Source organism: Amblyomma mixtum, chromosome 3, assembly GCF_055824585.1.
Source record: "Amblyomma mixtum isolate Tamu chromosome 3, ASM5582458v1, whole genome shotgun sequence".
In the NCBI taxonomy this organism is placed as follows: domain Eukaryota; kingdom Metazoa; phylum Arthropoda; class Arachnida; order Ixodida; family Ixodidae; genus Amblyomma; species Amblyomma mixtum.
In genome coordinates this window covers 197,339,057-197,356,938 of record NC_143014.1, presented here as the reverse complement: position 1 = coordinate 197,356,938, position 17,882 = coordinate 197,339,057, and the positions used below count along the sequence as shown (strand labels likewise).

The following is a 17,882-nucleotide window of genomic DNA, read 5'->3' as shown; positions in this document are numbered from 1 at the left end:
ACTAGTAACTTTCATTGCCAAGCCAGGTAAAGCCATTAACACCGACAACCTCCGGTCTATCTCCCTCACTTCGTGTGTGGGGAAGCTAATGGATGCTAAGGTCCGCGATAGATTGCCGGCTTTCCTGGAACAGCAAAACATTTTCGCAGACACCATGTACTGTTTTCGCCCACACCGTTCCGCACAAGATGTCCTGTTGCAGCTTCACAAGGAGATTCTCGACCCTATCGAGCACCCCAGCAATGATAAAGTAGTCGTCGCACTTGATCTGCGGGGGGAGGAGGAGGAAGAACATTTATTTCCGCCGAATATGGCGCGGCAGCCACCTCCGGGTCCGCACAAAGGCGTCCGGGGAGGCAGTCTGTCGCAGCGCGGCCGGAGGACCACGACATAATCCTATCCCACTTATCGCAAATAGACTATGGGCGCAATACTTTCCATTATATCAAGCAATTCCTTACAGATCTTCAATCCTATATCTGGCTACCAGACACAGAACATGGCCCATATCAACTTGGCACACGGGGGACCCCTCAGGGAGCTGTCCTCTCGCCATTACTATTTAATCTGGCCATCATGAAGCTCCCTACATAGTTGGCTGAGGTCGCCGGTGTGCAGCACGCTCTGTATGCGGACGACATCAACCTCTGGGGAGCACAACAATCGGTTGGAGACATCGAGACCAACCTGCAACAAGAGGCAGCTATTTTGGACGAATACGCTCGTCGCTGTGGTCTTAAATGCTCACCGAGCAAATCGGAATTTGTGCACATATGCCCCAACACAAAGTGCACGACAAAAACTGCCCTTTCCCTACTTTGCAGACCGATACCTTAACACGAGGAGATCCGGGTACTGGGGCTTTTCATTCATCATTGGCGCAAGATAGACACTGCCCTAATCAAGCTACGTAAGGTGCGGGACCAGGTGGGTCGGATGCTCCGCCGGGAATCCAATAAAAGGGGAGGACCACGATGCAAAGATGCCCTGCGGCTGGCCAAACCATTCGCAACCAGCCGGATTTTACATTCGGCTCCCTACCTCCACCTACGCAATTGCGATGAGAACGCCTTAGAAGTAGTTCTCATTAAGATTTATAAGAGAGCGCTCGACCTCCCCATAACGACATCCAACAAGCGTCTCCTCGGTCTGGGGATGACCAACACCTTTGGGCAGTTACGAGAAGCTTATCTTAATAATCAATACTTGCGCCTGAGCAAAGCACCTGCGGGGAGCCGCCTTCTTACCCGCTTACACATATCCTACGCAACACAGACAGAAAAACGGGTCCACATCCCTGAAGCCTGGCGCTTTGCACTCCAGGTACGATCCCTTCCGAACAGCATGACTACAGACACCCATGATGGTCGCCGTCTCGCGCGGGCGGAGGCTATTTCTCAACAATATGGCCATAAGCCAGGTGTCTTCTACGTCGATGCGGCCGGCCCACACCATGGTAGTTGGTACACGGCGGCCCTCATCCAACAAAACACCACAGTTCAGGGCCTTACGTTCCGTGCCCCAAACATTACATTTGAGGAAGAGATCGCCATTCCACTGGCAAGCCAAGATCCAGAGTCCCGAGTCATTATCACGGACTCCAGGGGCGCCTGTCGCAAAATTGAGCAAGGGTATATTCCAAACCGTGCTTTCACAATCCTCCATTAATACGAGTACACAGGCCTTCCGACTCACAGTACCATCGTGTGGGCTCCGGCTCACGCGGGTCTTGAAGGGAACGAGGCAGTTGACGCTGCCGCCCGCGCGCTTACTCACCGGGCATCGCCTCATCCGCAGCAATATCCAGAATTCAATTTCAATCCGGCCACCACCTTTAGAGAGATCACCTCTCCTTATCAAACCTTTCATGGCCTCAATGCACCCCCTCCCTGTAAAGGCCTCACCAGGGGGGAAGAGCGCTGGCTTCTCCGCCTCTATACCAATACTGTACTGTGCCCTGCAGTAATTAAGCACTTCAATTCTTGTTTCTCGGGCGCGTGCCCGCACTGTGATGAGGAGTTTTCGTACACCTACAACATGGTGTAGGCATGCCTTTCCAATTCTACCTACCTACCCCACCTCCACCCCACTCGAGAGAACTGGGAAGCTGTCTTGCGCGGCTGCTCCGAACTCCAAGCCCAACACGCATTGGTAGCTAGAGCCCGGTCCGCTGCGAAAGCTATAGGAATCCCGGACTAGGGATCCCTCCTAGTGTTTGTAAGGGGCGGGCCCTTCCGGCCCGCCCCATCGACCTCTCACTGTAAATTGAGAATAAAAGTTTTCCTGCTCCTCCTCCTCAAAGGCTGTTAGAGCCATCGCGGCGGCTCCAGCAGTCAGAGCGGCGATGTTACAACAAGTTACAAATTTTTCGCCGCGCTGTGCTGCTCAATTTTCAGTTGTTTGCATGCATGTGAACCAGCCTTTACACGGATGTAGTTGGACATGTATGAGCCCTGACGTGGCCAGTTGCACCCGCTGCTGTGATCTGGCGCTCCACCGCCTTCCCGCAACTCGCGCGCCTCTTCCTCAAGCTATATTTGGAGCTCACTGCATGATGTGAAATTCCTATTTAGTAAGCATATCTGCATGCTTATTTTGATAACTAGAAAAGAACAAGGGTGTCATTTTTTTTTAGAAAGGAGCGCCTTGCTGGAAATCTTAGCTATAGTCTAACTAGGGGAACGATTCCCAGTTCTGCTGCCACGGTGGCTCAGTGGTTATGGTGCTCGGCTGCTGACCCGGAAGACGATCGAGCCTTTGATACCGGCCTCGGCGGTCGAATTTCGGTGCAGGTGAAATTCTAGAGGACCATGTACTGTGCCATGTCAGTGCACGTTGAAGAACCCCAGGTGGTCGAAATTTCCGGAGCCCTTTACTATTTCATCCCTCATAGCCTAGGTCACCTTGGGACGTTAGATGCCCCAAAACCATAAACCATAATTCCCAGTTCCACCACGATGAATAAAGTGAGTAGAGGTCCCATGAGGCGTACAAAAGCTGTAACAAACACTGCTTCAGTGTTTTAATTGACTAAAACAGTTACGTCAGCCACCCTCTAGAGCAATCTCAGCAAATGGACAGGCAGCTTTTATATCGCAGTTTCCGTACACTCCTCAAGCGACATCCAGTCACTTTGCATGTGTTCTCCTTCGGTTGAAGTCGAAACCGACACAACATGAGGACAGAAAATTCAGTTAATTCCACATGCCGATGCATGTTTACTAATATCCAGCGTACAGTGAAAAAAAAACACATACACGATATAGAGCCTTTAATTTGTAATTTCTAAATAACTTTTTACGCTTTATTTTGTAGCTTCATTTAGAAGTTCTTCATTTTAGATCCTTCAATTCAAATTTACAGCTAACTTGCTTATTAACGTCCTTATTAATGCCCCCAGGCCGCCCCCTCCTTCAGCGTTCGCCAGCGCCATCTATGTGTGTAATCACGAGGCTAGTCGTCTGCTACAGTGCGAGGTTCGTTTATCGTGCTGCTTGAGGACTGTCCTGAATATAAACCTTGCTGTCTTTTGAAGGGAAGTATTTGCGAGGGAATGTAGCGTGCGTGGCAGAAATGTGAGACTACACCAGAAGCTTGCGTGATTCAGGAACCACCCAGGGGATAGAAGAGCGCCTTTGGAGGGTATGTCCGGATTGAGAACACGCATTTATTGTGGCGTTTAAAAAATAATTGGCTGTGGTTTGACCCATGGCCATACCGAGTAGAAGTGCGGAAGCAACGGTGCGGCAATCGCAGCGGCGGCGGCATCTCAGGGGGCACTTTGACTGTCTGCAGTGCGTAGAGACGAAAGCGTTTGCGCACCACTTTGACTGCCTCTGTGGCACTGATGACGTCACCACTGGATGACGTCCCACATAATTAATGACTAATGGCTTCGCTTTTGGAACGCGCCAGCGTGTTGTAGCGCTGCCAGGGACTCCACGGAACACCACCACCACCCGTCCGGCGCGATGCCTTGCCCTTTGAACGCAATGCTTTTTGAGGAAATAAAATGGCGCAGTAATTATCTGTCATCTCGGTGGACACCTGAAGCGCACCTTACAGGAAGGGAGGAAGTGGGAGTGAAAGAAGAAATAGAAAGAATTGCCGTAATGCAGAAAATGAAAATTGTATCTTATTAAAGGAAATTACGCAGTAACTGTCTCACTTATCTCGTTGGACACCCGTCATCCGTTTGTAGAGGAAGGGAGGAAGTGGGAGTGAAAGAAGAAAGAGAAATTGGGGCCGTAATGAAAAAAATGAAGGTTGTATTTGAGGAAAGGAAATTACGCAGTTACTTTCACACTCGCTCCTCGCGCATGCGCAGATGGGGCTCTCCGGGGCTTCGCGAAATCGCACACACCTAGCGTAGAGTTGCTTCCGCAACAAAAAATTGCCTCTAAAAAATATAGCATACTTTCTCACACTCTTCGTCTTCAAAGCACTTGGCATCTGCTAGCAATCAGCCGCCTCCATGGTTATACTATGTGAAACGAGAAAAATATTTCTGAAAGTTTTATTTACATGTAGGGATACCCCTCCACATACACTTAACACGTTGTTTAAAAATACAATGACTTCAAAATGATGTTTCCTGCTTTCACAACCTGTTCTTGGATGAACTTGGCTGTTCTTCACGAAGGGACGACATCATAGGTGCATTGAAATAAAAAAAAATGCTTTTAAAACTTTTACTTCCATGTATTCCTATGGTCTTAAGCCTACTTTCACCCCCAGTCAGATGCGGCTGCCGCGCACCCCTCCTTTGCATGTAACCACACGGTTACGACGGGCCTGAATACACAGCAGCGCTGCCAACCTCCAGCGCCGCTTCTCCCCAAATTTGCCTTAAAAATTCCCTACATTTCTTTAGATACGAAAAATAGCGTTCAATTTTGAAAAAATGTATATTTATGCGTAGTTCAGTAGCTAGTTTTATCATGCAGCTACCCTATTACCAGATGTCCATAAGCAGAGTAGCGGTAATTTTTAATTGAAGGATCTAAAATGAAGAGCATCTAAATGAAGCCACAAGGAGCTACAAAGAGTTCTTTGGAAATTACAAATTAAAGGCTCTACATCATGTATGTGTTTTTTTTTTACTTTGCGGAAGATGTTAGTAAACAAGCATCGGCATGTGGAATTGACTGAATTTTATTCCCTTACGTTGTGTCGGTTTCGACTTCAGCCGAAGGATACCACGTGCAAAGTGACCGGATGTCGCTTGAGGAGTGTACGGAAACTGCGATATAAAAGCTGCTTGTCCATTTGCTGCGATTGCTCTAGAGGGTGGGTGACGTAACAGTTTGAGTCAATTAAAACAATGAAGCAGTGATTATTACAGCTTTTGTACGCTTCATGTGACCTCAACTAACTTTGTTCATCATGGTGGAACTGGGAATTATGGTTTATGGCTCCGGGGCGTCTAACGTCCCAAAGTGAGCCAGGCTATGAGAAATGAAATAGTTAAGGGCTCCGGAAATTTCGACCACCTGGGTTTCTTCAACGTGCACTGACATCGCACAGTACACGGGCCTCTAGAATTTCGCCTCCATCGAAATTCGACCGCCGAGGTCGGGATCGAAGCCTCGATCGTGTTTCGGGTCAGCAGCCGAGCACCATAACCACTGAACCACCGTGGCAGCAGAACTGGGAACTGTTCCCCTAGTTAGACTATAGCTAAGGTTTCCAGAAATGCGCTCCTTTCTAAAAAAAAAAATGACGCCCTTGTTCTTTCCTAGTTATCAAAACAAACATTCAGGTATGCTTACTAAACAGGAATTTCACGTCGTGCAGCGAGCTCCAAATACAGCGTGAGGAAAGGGCTGCGCGTGTTGAGGGAAGGAGGTGGTACGCCAGATCACAGCAGCGGGTGCCACTGGTCAGGTCGTGGAAGATACACTTTCGATTACGTCCGTGTAAAGGCTGGTTGGCATGCAAGCGACTGAACATTGAGCGCGCAGTGCTGCGAAAAATATGTAACTTGTTTGAACATCGCCGCTCTCACTGCTGGAGCCGCCCCGATGGCTCTAAACAGCTTTTGCGCCGCAGCAACAAAGTGTTTTCACTTGCAAGTGAAACAGGCTTCGAGCGCGCGTCCGTGTTGTACCGGCCTCCGTCAGTTGCAGAGAAAAAAAGCTACGAAAAGCTTATACTGTCTTCCCAATTTGAGAGAGAAAAAAAATACTCTCCGAGCAAATGAAATTTCCCTAGATTGCACAAACATACCCTTTTCCCCTAAACGACGCCCAAATTCTCTAGGGTTGGTAGCACTAAAGCCCCTTGATGTTTAGGTAGCACTCGGTGTCCACCTCCACAAAAACGATGCTTTTCAACTACGCCGCCCGATCCGGTTGTCACTTTTCTGTAAATGATATCCGCATGCGTACACGTAGTTAAGGCGCGCAATCAATATGAGTTTCTTCGTACTCCTGCCACGCAGCCACATTAGACGAGCGAACACTTCGCATAAGTGTATAACTGTCTTTTGATTCCAATATTGCCCCCGGTAAGGGGCAAGGGCTGTACCCGAATATAGTGCAATATCGGGACAACCCGCGGCACAGCGGTAGCTATGCCATTTTCCAAAAATTAAGCGTTGAGTGCGCCGCGCGAGGTCAAACTTCCACGGCCTCCGACCCAGACCTCCTCCCAGCTGACACCCTATGTAGTACCAGTTAGGCGCGCAGTCTAAAAGAAAAAGGAGAACCAGCAATTTTCACAAACGCGGCAACATACATTTTGTCGAAAATAAGAGGCTATCCCCAAGGTATCTGTTATTTCGTCTACTAACTATGGCCTGAGGCACGAGGATCGCTTATAAATGGACACAACATTGTCGGCGGGAGACACCGTGATCTGAGTAGAGACGCCATCTCAGTGGAGACGGAACAGTGGCAGCGCCTGGTGGCAGCAGTGGAAACTATTCTGCCCCTAGTCGCGCTCCTGGGGTGGTATTCTCCCGGTGTTGTAAGGTATTCTCATCAATGTTGTCAACGTCATCGATTTTTAATCGAAGGTACTCTAAAGGCCTTTACACTGCCTTTTGCGCAGTGTAGCAGGCGTTACCAAAAAAAGGTAACTAAATACGTTACTCGTTACACTAAAAAAAAAAGAACGCGTTACCGCCCTACGTTACCTACAAAAAAGGTAACGCGTTACCGTAGCCGTTACCGAAAAAAAGTAACGCACGTTACTTTGCCGTTACTCAATCGCCATAAATTTTAATCAGTGCGTCTTCGCTGTAAGAACTCAAAATAACAATTTTATAAAGCTCATACTTCATATAACTTCAGAAAGAAAACACAGCTGAACTCAACGAATTTACTGTCATTCTGGTGTGCTTTTGCTTACGAGATTACGCGGAAATTGTGTAGCAATAAAGAAATGCTTAAATGTCATAGTTCCAGAAAAGATATATTTGCGCACATAAACAATTTTTTTTTACTTGAACCTTCATAATTATCGCAAAAATTCGAGTGTTTACGTCAGGGTGTTCAAGGTCAGCTTCGCTCGATGAGGAACTCAATAACCAGAAACGTAGCCGCAGTTGCAGTTGGAAACAGCCCTGTTGACTGCAATCCCGTTTTCTGTGCTGTACTATTATACTCCTTCCACGGCTATCTCGGGACCATCTTGAAGGAAACTGGCGACATTCCTGAGTTTGCTCAGAAGAGGGAACTGCTTCCACCAAGAATGCGAGAGTGTCGCCTGGGAACGAGACCTTTTGGTTGGAAAACAAGCTTATGCAGAAACTGACTTACAGATTTCTGCAAATGGTCCATTGGTGGCTCGGCATGCGTCCACTCTTTGGAGAGGTGTGTGTGTGTGAGTGGTTTGGGAGTGAAGACAAGTGCATGACTGCGTGTTCGTGCTTTTTTTTTAGTTGAGTGCGTCGTCAAGGGCAGGTGTTTTTTGGCATGAATGCGAGCCGCAAGAAGGGTGGTCGAGAACGCCGGTCGATTTTGTTTATTTGCAACATCATTTTCGGTGGCTTTTTTTTTGCAAAAGAGGCGGAAGGGGACAATTCAAATAAAAAGTAACTAGTAACGTGACACCTCACGTTACCGAAAAATGTTACCGTAAGAACGTTACCCGTTACAGTTCCTAAATGGTATCGAGTACGTTACTAAGTTACCGAAAAAAGTAACGCATCACCGGTAACGCCGTTACTTGTAACACATTACCGACAACACTGCTTTTGCGACATGTCGCCTTCGCTCTTCGCTGATTGGCTCGAGCCGCGGTGACGGCGGCGTGACGACACGGATCCGCCTTCCTGCTACGTCATCGTGACGTCGCCCCAATTTACTACTCTTAGTCGAACAACGGAATGCGCTGAAGCGATTCGTGCGGGCGACGGGCTAGGAAATTGATACTAGACGCCATGGATACCACTCTCCTTGCCTGGTTTTTGAGCCGCGAAGAGTGCTGTGTCGGCGGACACCGCGCCGCGTTTGCTTTGACCGACGAAGCTTTTCAGTGTCGCCGCGGCTATCGTGCGATTCGGCACACGACAACACTGGGTCTCCTTTCCTCGCACTCCATCGGAGCGAGCGGCAGTAGAGTGTACAACCTATTCTAGTACACTCTAGCAGCAGTGAAGCTGGAATTCTTGCGGCACGGCCAAATTACCGTCTGCTGAGCCGGGCTAACGCTCGCCATGCGAACTTATTTAGCACCGTCGTAAACAGACGACGAAGCAGACGTTGCCCGCAGCGACGAGATGACATCATAAGTACCCCTTGATTGTAATATGTACATTATGCTGCTTGAAATAAAAATAATAATCTCTGCTATAATTAACAACTACTAATCAAAGATACGAAACTACTGCTCTTAGTGAATCAGCAGTGGTAAATTGTCGCTTCTCGGAGTGAATGAAAGCACCACCGACGAAAGTGCTGGCGGCGTTTTCCGTTTCTTCGAGCAACTGTGCGCACTTCTTTAGGCCCCGCCCTAATGCGACATGTCGCAAAAGGCGACACCGGGAGAATACCACCCCTGACGATACCACTCGGAAACCTGGCCATGGGTAACTTAGGACCAGCGCAAGGTCATTACTAGCGCTCTCTCTAGGATAGCCCTCCAAGGTCTATCCTTTGCTTTGTAAGGGAGCCCTCCCTACACAGAGAGGGGTCCCAAGTGCCATGTATGGAGCTCCGCCCGCAATAATTATTTCCACCACCACCAGAGATAATTTATCAGCCGTCTAAAAATCGCTGGCATGCTACTCTGCTTGGAAAAGGAAATTTGGGAGACAAAGACGGAAGGCGAGCGGTGCAGAAAAGGTAAAATGAAAGAAATAGAAAATGGGAGAAGATAAAATGTGGCCATTAAATGCGTACTATGGTATCGTGCATTGGCGAGTAATGATCATGAAGTGCGTAGTCCGAAAAATGGGCTAACAAAGTTAACTGCGTGAAGAATGAGTGAGGGTAACATGCAGGTGAAATTAGAGCTTTTCGAGATGTCCAATGTCATTTAGATACGCAAACAAAAAGTTCTTTCCATGTCTCTGTTGCACAGGGCAGGCTAAAGGACCTAAAACACTGTTCATTGTTAAAGGCACCAACTTCTCCCCAGTTCCTCCCCAAAGAGACTGACTTCTGTCTAACCTAGAGCCCAAACCCAAGAAAACTGCTAGGAACTGCAAGCATATCCAAAGGCGGCCAGATGCCACCAGTAGCATTACGCCAGTCCGTTCTGTCAACCCTAGAGATTTTTCCCTAGCTCTAGAGAATCTGGACGTCGTTTACGGGAAAAAGGTTTCTTTTTTGCGTAATGTAGGGAAATTTCACTTGTTCGAAGAGTTTGTTTTTCTCTCTCTCAATTTGGATAGCCCCCGCCGCAGTGGCTCAGTGGTTACGGCGCTCGGCTACTGGCCCGAAAGACGCGGGTTCGATCCCGGCCGCGGCGGCTGAATTTCGATGAAGGCGAAATTCTAGAGGCCCGTGTACTGTGCGATGTCAGTGCACGTTAAAGAACCCCAGGTGGTCGAAATTTCCGGAGCCCTTCACTACGGCGTCCCTCATAGCCTGAGTCGCTTTGAGACGTTAAACTTCAATAAACCAAACCATCAATTTGGGTAGACAGTAAAAGCTTTTCGTTGTTTTTTTCTGCAACTGACGGAGGCCCGCACAAGCCCGCCGTGCGCTCGAGTAAACCTTGTTTCCCATGCAAGTGAAAACGCTTTGTTGCTGCGGCGCAAAAGTTGTTAAGAGCCATCGCGGCGGCTCCAGCAGTCAGAGAGCGGCGATGTTGCAACAAGGTACAAATTTTTCGCAGCACTGCGCTGCTCAATTTTCAATCTTTTACACGGGCGTGTATGGTCCCTGACATGGCCAGTGGTACCCGCTGCTGTGATCTGGCGTACCACCTCCTTACCTCAACAAGCGCAGCCCTTTCCTCACGCTGTATTTGCAGCTCGCTGCGCGACGTGAAATTCCTGTTTAGTAAGCATACCTGCTTGTTTGTATTGATAACTAGAAAAGAACAAAAACGTCATTTCTTTTTTTTTCTAGAAATGAGCGCATTTCTGGAAATCTTAGCTATAGTCTAACTAGGGGAACAATTCCCAGTTCTGCTGCCACGGTGGTTCAGTGGTTATGGTGCTCGGCTGCTGACCCGGCTGCGAGCGTTGGCTTGTACACAGTAATCTGAATTTTCCACAATGACTCTGTAGAGGCAGTGTTCAATTTCGCATATGATCCAGGGCAGTGAGGTAGTGCGGCGGCGCTAAAGGTAAGACGGTGCAGTGGTGTGCAATATGTTATCGCATGTTGCAGCACTGGCGGAGTGATCGTGTTGGTATAGCTGGGTTTGGTGGGGGCGTTGTTTTAAGGGCTTTAAATACTTCTCCTAGCTTCTAACTCTCACTTTCTTTCAGCTCAGAAGAACACTTGGGTTTTTTTATATCTTGGTCCCTTGTAGCTGAGGCGCGTTGTATATAGGCCCCTCCAATAGAAAAAGGAACAACTAGTTTGTACAAAAGACGAAGCATTAAAGTTAAAAAAGGATATTAAATACCAAGAGGAGAAGTAACTTGAAAACAGTCACAGGTGTACTTGCTGCACGCATTATGCAACAGCATAAGGAGCTTGTCAGGCCATTTGGCAGTGTCACAGTATCGTGTCGTCAAGGGCAAGGCTTCATAGCGTTGCCCTATCACAAACTAAGCTAGGTGTCAGTTATGGGGGCAATCACTGAGTGCGGAAACTTTCCCATAATGGAGCTGTCTGTATATTCTTCGAGCTGTAGAGCATTCCCAGTAATGGTTGCGTGTTTTGTTACTCACACACCATCTCCTGAGTGATGTATCTGTGATGTTTACACATCTTTTTCTATTAGTGAGGAATTTCTAGTCATTCAATATTCACTGTGGCCACTGCACCTCACAATATTTATTATGAATTGTTATACAGCATTCTCCTTGCGGTAGTTCGCTTTTACCACAGAGCAGAACCCCTAGTCACATACCATCAAGCTAAAAGCTTAACTTTGCTATTAACGCATTTTATACCGGTCAAAATGTTTTCTAGTCCTGAAAATGCATCATGTACACTGCACCAAGGAGTACTTATTGAACAGGCAGCCTCTGTATGAAAGAAAACAGGCACATTGATCTCAACATATTTTTCTTAATTGCACTTGAAAATTATGATCGTTGTACATCAAGGTAAAGCATGCTTGTATATACACTCCTTCTTCTGCAATAAGAACGGTCATACGAAACGCTGTGGCTAAAACAATAAACGCACTTACTGAATGTAGGTTGCACTAAAAAAAAAGCATTGGTGGTGCGTTCTGATTCCAACAACCATCACGAACATTTAGTGCCTTAACTCAGCACTACACGTTTGGTTTTATGCCTGTTCATCACACGGGTAATTACCACAGACACTGTACCAAGGCGGAGAGAGATAGCAGGGAAGGGGCAGGTCGGTCGACTTAAGCATTGGCAAAAGAGAGTGCACTCTGATGCGTTTAACACACAGGGTGAGCTGTTGCAACGCCTGTGCCGCTTTCAGAGAGAGACTGCAACACGCTGCTGAGGGACTGGGAAGTATACTGGCAAACACACTGTCAATAAAGTGGCAGCTGGTGGGGCACTTGTTTGTACACAGCTATAAAGGCTTGTATTTGGCAATCCATTCAGACCACGAGGCTGGCTGTGCGCAACGGCACAACCGCATCACACAGTTCCTCACACACTTGCAGATGTGTGCTGTGCACCTACACGAGGCAATGACAGTGGCAACAGAACCAGTGGCTGTGATATGACTCTCCACGCCAGCCAGCATGGTGAGTCATTGCCTGACGCTAGAGTTGCCACCGCAACTGTCCATGCACCATCCCTAAGTACGCCTGTCTCTGGAGACGGGTCGTCCTAAGAGGCAGAAAATACAGTTGTGTATTTCTCTCCCCTGGAGGTAGGTGAGGAGGAATCCGGTCTCTACTAGGCAGCCAGCATGTAGAGGTAGCCCGTTGTTATCTAGGTCAGTGGCAGTGTCCCCTGTGCCCTCTGCTGACATGGATGCATCCAAGGTGAGGTTGTGAAGTGCGGCACATGCAATGATGATGCACAGTGTCCACTCCCACTGGTGGTCGTGTGTCCAGTGCCTTTGAAAGCACTTTAAGTAGCTATTGGGCCCATCGATGCAGCGCTCAACCACAAATAGCACGAAAGAATGTGGCATGTTGTACAGGTCTTAATCTGGGTCGTGTCTATGATACCACGCCACTGATGCAAGCAGCCATATGCCTAGCTCCAATGCGTACACACTGTCTCCGGCATAAGAAAAAAATTACAAAAAATTTCTCGGGGATTTCAACAGCCTTCCACGACGGTGTGCTATACAATTCGACTCATGCCATGTATCCCACAGCCAGGCTTTGCACAATATGATATTCATGAGCATCCAGACAACACAGGATGGTGATATATAAGTGAGCACCGCTATAAGGTCAGTTTTCTACCATCGTACTGATAGAAATTATGCATTATGATGGCCTACACAACACAAATGCTGTCAGGTGCATTTTTCCTTGGTTTCTTAGACAGGAAATATCATGTATTTCAACAACGTTATATGAGTGCTGTGTTTCTGGTGCAATTATAAATAACAAAAGGGTGAAAATACACTGCATCATAGTGTAAAGTGCCTGCATTGGTGCAACTAGCCAGGCTCATTCTTGCAGCTTTAGCAGATCAGGGCAAATGCAGTGTGCTGGAGCTCAGTATATGTGACTGAGGTCGCCCGACGGCTGACAGGGCCTTTTTACTGCTTACCCAGAAAAAACTTCACCATCGTCACGCAGGCCTTCCTCCGCCTCTGAGTGGCGCCAGACGACCGCGTCGTGGAAGGATTCGGGCCAACGCGTGTCCACGGTCAGAAAGCGCATGTTCGCACCACAGATCTGAGAAAAAACACGCATAGAACAAACTTACTCTCTTTGCCGAGGCCCGCACTTGTAGCCGAACTCATGCGGTCGAAAACAGAGGCCGAGGTCTACTCACTCATGTGCTCAGCGTAGAACCCCTTGGGACTTGCCCGTAGCGCTGGCCCGCGGGTTCTTGATGGCGATGAGTATGTCATCCATACACCGGACGAAGCCGTGGATACTGCCGCGGCGAAATTTTAAGCGAAGGAAGCCCTCCTTCGCCGCCGCCTTCTCTTCGGGTATCGCCGGAAAGCGAACACACCCCCTTCTGCGACCCAACGTTCAAAATCGTCTCCGCCAACCGCCGCAGACACTTGCTCACAGTCGGTTCGGCTACGGAGACGTTTGCTTCATTTCCTACAGTGGCTTGAAACCCACCAGTGGCGAAGAAGCGCAGCGCGCACAGCACACCAGGAGGGAAAGGATGATGGAGGGAATGAAATAACGAAGAGAGAAAGAGGTGCCGTAAGCACTCCGAAATAATGTCGACTACCTTAGGCTCTTCCACATGCATCACACAGCACACGGTCGCCTTATGCATTTCGCTTACATCGAAACTCAGCTAACCCATTTCGATGGAGGCGAAATGCATACGGCACTCGTGCGCAGTGCGGACCCCTCTCGGACTCTCTGAGTGCGTCTGCGTGGGGGTTACAGTGTACTTGAAAGGAAAGGTGTGGTACAGAAGCGGGTCGGCATGCACCTCGATCATACCCTGAATAATATGTCTAAACAAGAGGTGAGACGGACAGAAATTGAAAACAAGTGAGAGAACGTTCACGCTTGCTATTCGACTTTGCACAGTCTCGCGCAAAAAAAATCTGCACACTGCATTTCTGCATCAGTAAGCTTCAGCGAAGCAAATACCTAAACGCGGTAAAGTGCACAACTAAACGCGGAACGACAAAATAGCACACGTTAGAACAGCACTAAAGAAATGATACGGAGACGAGACAGCACACGAAAATGGGGCGCGCGGCAAAACAGCACGGTGAAATAAATGACACAGCAATAAAACAGTAGTGCCAGAATGGCACAGTGACAGCACTGCATGTAGCGTGTCAAAACCACGCAGTGCAAGCACGTATTCAACTGGTATGAAGAAAGGTTAACGATGAGGATGGCTAATGCATATTGATTTTTAGACCAACCGTACTGCTCTGCCTGCCCACGTCATTGATCATGATTTGAAATTCATCTCCTGAGTGACGTAGCAAGGCAATGTCATCAGCGAATCGCAGATTACTAAGGTATTCTGCATTAACTCTTATCCCTTACTGTTCCCAATCCAAGCCTCTCAAGAGGTCTCAAGGGCCGCTCTTTTTTTTCCCCCCATTGTTTGTGGCTGCATAGCACGAAACAAACGACTCAGACAAGTTTAAGTCAGTTCTAGCCAGCTCGCACACGAGATAATCCTTAGCGGAGCTTACTGTACTTTTGAAAACTACTGGCGGATTCAACGCTGCGCACGCACGCACACACACGCAGGCGCATACACACACACACACGCACGCGCGCGCACACACACACACACACACACACACGCACGCACGCACACACACACACACACACACAAACACACACACACGCACGCACGCACACGCACGCACGCACACACACGCACACACACACACGCACGCACACACACACACACACACACACACACACACACACACACACACGCACACACACACACACACACACACCGTAATTTCTGACAGGAAGGCTGACACAGTTTTTACATGGCGTCCTAACCCTCATTAAAGCGATAGCTGCTGTCCTGCAGCTGTTCTGCAGAAAATCTGGCAGCTTCCTTCGTGGCTGCCGTCAGGAAAAAATATGGATTGATCGAAAATGTGGCTACGCCACACGTGAAGCGGCGGATTAGAAAAGTGATTAAAATATTCGAAATCTGGTGATTACAAGGCGTCGCAACGTGACTCAAACGTCATTACGTCGTGTTAGTATTTAAAGTAAATGAATTTCTCTAAGAAGAAAATTGGGATAAGTAGTCGGGAATCGAAACACTCACCCTTAGGTTCCGAGGCAGGCCCTTTTTTTTCTTCTTTTTTTTTGTATGGGAGTACGATACCCACAGGCTTCAAGCCTTGCTTAGCCAGGCCGCATTCCGCGAACTCGTCATACGTAGTCACACCAGCATCCTGCTATGCAGACCTCTTTGAATTCTCGACTTTACAGGATCTACGTTTCTGCTGGCACATTAACTATAGTGTGCATAGCTATTCGTTAAGGCCGATATTTTTCATCGACCACTGCACGGTGTCTGCTCAGACAGGAAGGTACACTCAGCGCGTACTCCTTACCATGGTTGAAGCTATGGAAGCTAAATAATTCTCTCCTCTTAGATGAAACGTTTCAGCGCGCTGTAGCTGCTTGCTTCCAAGATACGTGGGAACACGCAGATCTTTCAGTGTTTCAAAGGTGGGATCTATTTAAGTAGGATTTGAAAAATTTTGCTATTGAATCATCATCGCGGATCTCATTCCTGAAGCGTCTTCACCCTCGAGAATTAGTGAATAAATGTACTCCATGTGCTCGAAAATATTGCACCGGGATCATATCTTGATGGCGTCAACAATATTAAAGCAAAGTTGCAACAGTTTAACGCAGAAAAATATCAGGGTGGCTTGATAAGGTCGCGGACACGGAGGTTCGTTAATGAGACACTATCTGGCCACGCGTTTGATTATGAAAGGCAGGCTGCTGTTTCCAAGAAGATTTTAGAAATTTGATACGAAAGCCATACATACGCTGACACGCCAGGTATTATTGGTGCTTTTTTTTACTATTATATACAACTCTTTGAGGGTAGTAGAAACCGGATTAGTGGGTCAGAGTTCAGCCACTTCAAGAAGAATTTCCTCGACTTGAAGATAGCAACGTGCGGTCACTGAGGGGCCTATTGCTTGAATCAGGTTCAAATCGGCTATTTCTGCACTACATGGCCAGAAGTATCTTGGCCTGGATGGTCTAAGTAGCGACATATACGTTTATGTCTTGCCTAGCACCTGCATTGTGGGAAAGTTTTCAGTTCTGCCTATGAATTTGGCTTTTTACCTCCCACGTTCCACACTGGTCACACCATACTAATCCCGAAAAACACAGCTGGAGCTTGGTTGAAACCTGTGGAAGGGTACCGTCCACTATCCTTATGCAACGTGCATTACAAGATATTTGCGAAGGTTCTTTCTCCTCGTCTGCAGCTTGTGGCTTTAGACTTATTAGGGCCGCACCAAGTGTGTGGAATCAAAGCCCGTAGTATCTGAAACCGAATTTCGATGGAGATGAAATTTTAGAGGACCCACTACTGTGCGATATCAGTGCATGTTAAAGAACCTCAGGTGGTCGAAATTTCCGGAGGCCTTCACTATTTATCCCTCATAGCCTGGGTCACTTTGGGACGTTAGACGCCCCAAAACCATAAACCATAATTCCTAGTTCCACCACGATGAACAAAGTGAGTTGAGGTCACACGAGGCGTACAAAAGCTGTAACAATCACTGCTTCATTGTTTTAATTGACTCAAAATGTTACGTCAGCCACCCTCTAGAGCAATCGCAGCAAACGGACAGGCAGCTTTTATATCGCAGTTTCCGTACACTCCTCAAGCGACATCCAGTCACTTTGCACGTGGTATCCTTCGGCTGAAGTCAAAACCAACACAACACGAGGAAAGAAAATTCAGTTAATTCCACATGCCGATGCATGTTTACTAATATCTTGTGTACAGTGAAAAAAAAAAAAACGAATACACAATATAGAGCCTTTAGTTTGTAATTTCCAAAGAACTCTTTACGGTTTATTTTGTAGCTCATTTCGAAGTTCTTCATTTTAGATCCTTCAATTAAAGTTTACAGCTAATTTGCTTACTAACGTGCTTATTAATGTGGACGCCTCCTGCCTCAGGGTCCGCCAACGCCATCTATGTCTTTATAATTACGAGGCTAGTCGTCTGCTACTGTGCGAGTTTCGTTTATCGTGCTGTTTGAGCACTGTCCTGAATATAAACCTTGCTGTCTTTTGAAGAGGAGTATTTGCGAGGGAATGTAGCGTGCGTGGCAGAAATGTGAGACTACACCAGAAGCTTGCGTGATTCAGGAACCACCCAGAGGATAGAAATTACCTTTTAGGGGTATGTCCGGATTCAGAACACGCATTTATTGTGGCGTTTAAAAAATAATTGGCTGTGGTTTCACCCATGGCCATACCGATTAGAAGTGCAGAAGCAACGGTGCGGCAATCGCAGCGGCGGCGGCATCTCAGGGGGCACTTTGACTGTCTGAAGTGCGTAGAGGCGAAAGCGTTTCCGCGCCACTTTGACTGCCTCTGTGGCACTGGTGACGACACCACTGGATGACGTCACGCATAATTCATGACTAATTGCTTCCCCTTGAGGAGTGGAACGCGCCAGCGTGTTG

At 47.7% G+C, this 17,882-nt stretch overlaps 1 pseudogene; it reads left to right on the top strand.

Annotated features, from left to right (window-relative positions):
* The first annotated feature begins 576 nt into the window (after nucleotides 1–576).
* On the top strand, nucleotides 577–2,199 carry LOC149353217 (uncharacterized; annotated as a pseudogene).
* The last annotated feature ends 15,683 nt before the right edge of the window (nucleotides 2,200–17,882 follow it).